Source organism: Rhincodon typus, chromosome 10, assembly GCF_021869965.1.
Source record: "Rhincodon typus isolate 14 chromosome 10, sRhiTyp1.1, whole genome shotgun sequence".
Lineage (NCBI taxonomy): Eukaryota > Metazoa > Chordata > Chondrichthyes > Orectolobiformes > Rhincodontidae > Rhincodon > Rhincodon typus.
In genome coordinates this window covers 56,041,416-56,047,661 of record NC_063341.1, presented here as the reverse complement: position 1 = coordinate 56,047,661, position 6,246 = coordinate 56,041,416, and the positions used below count along the sequence as shown (strand labels likewise).

At 42.6% G+C, this 6,246-nt stretch overlaps 1 protein-coding gene across 3 annotated transcripts in view; it reads left to right on the top strand.

Moving 5' to 3' along the window:
* Positions 1 to 1,358: 1,358 nt before the first annotated feature.
* The window catches only part of pif1 (PIF1 5'-to-3' DNA helicase homolog (S. cerevisiae)), a 33,749-nt gene continuing 28,861 nt past the window's right edge, over positions 1,359 to 6,246 (top strand). The window contains exon 1 of one of the 3 annotated variants that reach the window (XM_048602183.1): positions 1,359 to 1,460. The gene's annotated coding sequence lies outside the window, so the exon portion shown is untranslated. Of the gene's footprint in view, positions 1,461 to 1,613; positions 1,662 to 5,889; positions 5,949 to 6,246 lie in introns of those variants that run through there. The other 2 variants (XM_020519488.2, XM_048602184.1) reach the window with 2 other exon arrangements.

Below are 6,246 nucleotides of genomic sequence, written 5' to 3'. Positions count from 1 at the left end.
CAACCAAAGATATATTTCCCTCCTCACCCCTATCTGTCTTTCGTAGGGACCACTCTCTCTGCGACTCCCTTGTCTGCCATCCAGTCCCCACTCCCCACTAACCCCACCACCCCTGGCACCTTTCCCTGCAAATGCAGGAAGTGCTACACTTGCCCCTACACCTCCCCCCTCACCTCCATTCAAGTTACAAAACAAACCTTCGACATGAGACAGGGGTTCATCTGCACATCCATTAATGTGGTCTACTGCATCCGCTGCTCCCAATATGGCCTCCTCTACATCGGTGAGACCAATCAGAGGCTCAGAGACCGTTTTGTAGAGCACCTGCGCTCTGTTTGCGACAAACAACACCTTCCAGTCACAAACCATTTCAACTCCCCATCCCACTCGCTGGGTGACATGTCCATCCTGGGCCTCCTCCAGTGTCATAATGACACCACCCGCAAACTGGAGCAACACCTCATATTCTGCCTTGGGAGCCGACAGCCCAATGGCCTAAACGTGGATTTTACCAGTTTCAAAATCTCCCCACCCTCAGCCTCATCCTATGACCAACCCTCCCTCTCTCTCAGCCCGGCTCCTTGACCTGACACAACCTGTCCATCTTCTCTCCCACCTATGTAGCCCTCCCATCCACTGACCAATCCCCACCACTCCACTACCTGCACTCACCTATCACTATCCCACCTACCTTACCCAGCCCCACCCCCTCCTCTCTATTTATTTCTGAGCTCCCCTCCCTCTCCCTATTTCTGAAGAAGGGACCCGGCCGGAAATGGCAACTTTCCTGCTCCTTTGATGCTGTGTTCCTCCAGCTCCACTCTGTGTTATCTCTATTTATAACTACCGTAAAATGCTGTGGTTTATTTTAGCTTAGGTATTTAAATGATGAAGCTTCTGCTTTTTCACCTCAATCCTGGGCATTGAACAAAAAGCTCACTCTATATGTACATTCTCCCAACAACAATTTTTATTTAATCAGCGCCGTTCCATTTATTGCAATTAAATGTTTCAATCAGGCGTTTCGCAGGAATATTAACATTCTCTGTAAAACTTGGAAAAGTTCTGCGTCGTTCCCTGCCGTTAAAAATAACTGCGAACTCTCGAAAACGAAAATAAGATATATTTTATTCAGCTATGCCTTTTCTCGCATAGTAAGCCCCCTCATCGCACGTTCATTTCTTTTCACTGTCTGGGGCAGCATGTTTTACTCTGTGCCCCGCAAATGTTGCAGCCGAACGCCCCGCAGCAACGTCACAATGGAGGTCGTCCAAGCCGTTACGTCACGAGGAAGTGATTGGCTAATGGTTTAAAGATCCTTCTTCTGATTGGTGTAATTGACGCCGGCAAATTTGAAAGTTGCAGCGAATGCAGAGGAGACGGACAGATGAATGAATGAATGAACCTAAGCAAAGCCTCTGCTGCAGCTAGACTAACGCACAGATAGCAAGCTTACACAGGTGTGTGTGTGGGTAGCGGGGGGAAGAAGGGGACGGGTATCTTGTCCCAGTCTGGGCCAGCTAAAGAGTAAATCCACATTCCGTGGATTGAGCCACAGAGTCAGGATTTGGAAACGTCAAACCGATTGCATCCGCAGTCGAACTGTGACTTAAACCTGTTTTAGGACCGATTCATGTTCTGTGATTGACCCAGATAACTCCGTAAGTAATATTAAGGCTTTTCGTTGTAATTCAAAGATGTTATATGGTATGTATGTAAGAAAGCAGATTTAGAAGTGAAGCCAAACAAATACCTTTTGATGGGAGATAGTAAGAACTGAAGATGCTGGCAGTCAGAGTTGATACAGTGTTGAGCTGGAGGAACACAGCAGGTAAGGCAGCATGAGAGGAGCAGGAAAGTCGACGTTTTGGGCCCGGATACTTCATCATCGATACTTTTGATGATTCATTCTTTTGCAGTTAAAACTTGAGAAATAGTAGTGGAGTGGACCATTCAGTCCCTTGAGCCCCCTCTGCCATTCAGTGAGATCATGGTGGATCTCCAGTTTCAACACTATTCTCATGCATTATCACCAGATTTCTTAGTGTTTTTAGCAACAGAAATCTATTAATGTCAGTCTTGAATGTACTCAAAAATTGAGCCCCCACAGCCCTTTTCTGCAGAGAATTATTAAGAAATTCATCTTCATCCCTGTCATAAATAGCCTGACCCTAATTGTGAGACTGCGTAACCTGATACAAGATCCCCAGCAAAGGTAAATATCCTTCCTGCATCTACCTTTTTTAACTCATTCGTGGGATGTGAGTGTTGCTGGTTAGGCCAGCATTTGTTGCCTGTCCCTAATTGCTTAGAGGTCTGGAGTTGCATTTGGGTCAAACCAGGTAAGAGTGGCTGTTTCATTCCCTAAAGGGCAGTGAACATTGCAAAGGTAGAAAATATGTGCAGAAGTAGGCCATTCGGCCCTTTTGAGCCTGCATCACCATTCAATACATCATGGCTGATCATGCAATTTCAGTATCCCACACCTGTTTTCACTCCATATTGCTTGATCTCTTTAGCTGAAGGGCCACATCCAGCTCCCTCTTGAATATATCTAAAGCACTAGCTCCAACAACTTTCTGTGGTAGAGAATTTCACATGTTCGTAATTCTGAGTGAAGAAATTCTTCCTCATCTCAGTCTGAATGGCTTATCCCTTATTCTTAGACTGTGACCCCTAGTTCTGGACTTCAGGAACATTCTTTCCACATCTAGCCTGTCCAGTCCCACCAGTATTTTATATGTTTCTATGAGATTCCTCACCCCTCCAACATTCTTCTAAATTCCAGTGAGTACAAGCCCAGTCAATCCAGCCTTCTCTTTATGTCAGTCTTGCTATCCTGGGAATCAGTCTGGTGCACTTTCGCTTGACTCCCTCAATAGCAAGAATGTCCTTCCTCAGATTAGGAGACCAAAACTGCCACAATACTCAAGGTGTGGCCTAACTGCAGCAAAATATTCCTACTCCTATACTCAAATCCTCGTGCTATGAAGGCTGGCATGCCATTAGCTTTCCTCACCGCCTGCATGCCAACCTTCAGTGATTGTTCCACCATGACACCCAGGTCTCATTGCATCTCACCTTTTCCTAAACTGCCACCATTCTGCCTTCCTGTTTTTGCCACCAAAGTGGATAACCTCACATTTATCCACATTATATTGGATTTGCCAAGTATTTGTTCACTGACCCAGCCCGTCCAAGTCACCCTGCAGCCTCTTAGCATCCTCCTCAGATCACACACTGCCACCTAGCTTAGTGTCATCTGCAGATTTGGAGATATTGTATTCAATTACTTAGTCCAAATTGTTAATGTATATTGTGAACAGCTGGGGTCACAGTACTGAACCCTGCAATACCCCTCTCGTCATTGCCTGCCACTCTGAAAAGGACCCGTTTATTCCTACTGTCTGCCATCCAGTTCTCTATTCACATTAATACATTAGCAGGTGTATTTTTCTGACAAACAACAATAGTTTCATGGTCATCATTAGACTCGTAATTCCAGATTTTTATTGCATTCAAATTCCACCATCTGCCAATAGCAAGATGCAAACCGGCCTAGATCCATAGTCTACCGATAAACAACTAGTCTATCTCCTCCTCAGAGGCTTTGATGATCCCATATGAATTGTGTGAAATTGAATGAGATCACCATTCATTCTTCAAAAATCCAGAGAATATGGGTCCAGTCTATTCAATCTTTCCCTATAGGATAATCCCACCAGCTCAGGAATTTTGATGAGCCTTCACTGCACTCCCTCAATGGCAAATGTATCTTCTGTTTGGGAAGGAAACCAAAACTGTACATAACACTCAAAATGTGGTCTCACTAAAACCCTACATAATTGCAGTAAGATATTGTTCTAATACAGGGTCAACATACCATTTGGCATCTCAATTGTTTGCTGTGCTTGCAAGTTAATGCTCAGTGTCTCATTAACAGGGACACCCAGGCCCTTTTGAAATGTAACACTTTACATCTTCTCACTATTTAATAAATACTCTGTATTTATGTTTTCCTACCAAAATGGAGAGCCATGTATTTGCTCACACACAGCCTAAAACCCTTTGAAGTGTCTTTGCATCCTCCTCATGGTTCACAGATGTGGTTTACAAGGATTGCTGTGTGGAACCCAAGAGCACCCACATTCTCAGCCATAACATGTCACTTTACCCGCAACCTTAATTATATATTTGAATGTATCTGTTTAGTTACGTTGTTGTTCCTCTCCTTGCCTGACTCCTCGTTTCATATTCTGTGCACTCGAGCAACTCTCAGTACAGACAGGCAGCAGTGAGACACCTATGTTTATTATTATTTTTAATCAACCTGTTCAGAGCTGTTGTGTACACCTCTGGAGCAGATAGGTCTTGAACCCGGCCTTCTGACCCAGAAAAAGGGACACTGCACCAGAACACCCTTTTACCTGCATTTATACTCTTTGAAAAGCTGTCAGTTAGAGCTGCTAAATTCAAGCTAGTTAGCTTGTTAGCAAACCTACTAGTTACAGCAGCTCTGAGCATTTCTTTATCTCTCCTTTAGCCAGGAAAAAAAAAACTGAACACTTCTTCTAAGCAATAACTTGCCTCTTTTATCAGTAATTTTATGTTAGTTGCTAAATGTAAGCAAACATTAGACTTCACTAAGAGTTTAATTTTTAAGATCAGTTTCATTAAGCTCACTCTTAATTTAACATTCTGTGCAGTTGTGTGCTGCATTTACTGGTTTGACCATTGCAATTGGATACACTATAGTTACTCTATTTCTTTTAATTATCACATTTTGTTTGCATCAGTACCCCTTTTGCCATAATCATTACAGCCTTCCACCCCAGAGTCACTGAGATCTACAGCATAGAAAAAGGCCCTTTGGCCCCTCATGTCCACACCAGTAAAAAACAACTAACTGTGACATGGGGTAGATGTAAATACTTATCAGAACATATGCACATCATACGTTCACAAATTGCGTGAATGAGCAGGAAAGCAGGTAATACTAATTTGTAACAAATATATGGTCTTATGAAGGAAATTATAGCATTGTACTGTTTTGAAACGCAGCTTTTATATATGTTTTACTAGTAGATGCCAGAAAGAATAGCACCAGTAAATGAAAGCTTGGAGGCAGTGTTTAAATAAAGATTCCTGTTTGCTCCTGCACTCTTATTACGTTCCATCCTTGGCTGTTCCCAAGTCCCAAAAACCACACACTGGCCAAGAAGTTCACAGAAATAAATAATAAATTACTTTTGAAGGAAGAAGAAAATACTGGAAATGCACAAGAGGCCAGTCAGCAGTAATCAGTGAGAACAGACAGATTTGAATTTTGGTACCAACCTTCTTCAGATCAAGGGCCTTCAGATGAAGGTTTGCACTCAAAATATAAACTTGTCCATTTGTCTTAACAGAATTCTAACTTTGTACTACTTTCCGTTTGGTTTTTATTTGCAGCTTTTATTCAGGCAAAACTGATTCTTCAGTGTCAAGTGAAATTTCATTGAATGTCACTGCTATTGATTGCAATGAGTGGACTGAAATGTAATGGGCAGTCAGCAGCTCAGTTGGCTGGATGCTAGTTTGCAAAGCTAGTTTGCAGAGTCAAAGGCCCTGCCTAGTGAACCCCAGGATAAAATTAACATCAGTCACTTCTGTCTAATAAGAGCTCCACCTGGGACTATAGCAGCTTTCATTTTTGAGGCATTAAACAGAGGCCTTACCTGCTTCCGTGGGTGGATAATGAAAAATCCAATGCCACTATTTCTAAGAAGTACAGGGGAATGACTCTTGACAACCTGATCAATTTTGCTCCCTCACCAACATCACAAAAAACATTATTTGATCATTATCGCATTGCTCTTTGTGGGAGTCAATCACTTTCATCTGCGCTGCTGTGATTTCATCAGTGACTACACTTAAAAATGACTTGAGACGTCCCATAACTGTGAAAGGTACTTGAATAAAAGTATATATTATGCAGTTTTTTTTGTTGAAATATTATCTTCTATTACCCTAATATACTTATGTAAGGTATGATTTGTCTGGTCAACACGCAAAACAGTACGTTTCACTGTATCTCAGTACATGTGACAATAATAAACCAAACAAAGATTGGCTTCCAAAATTGATCATAAGTCGTGTAGTTCTCCAAATAGGCCGAAACCAATGTCTTCTATCTAACAACGAGGTGCAGGGCTGGATGAACACAGCAGGCCAAGCAGCATCATAGGAGCAGAGAGGCTGACGTTT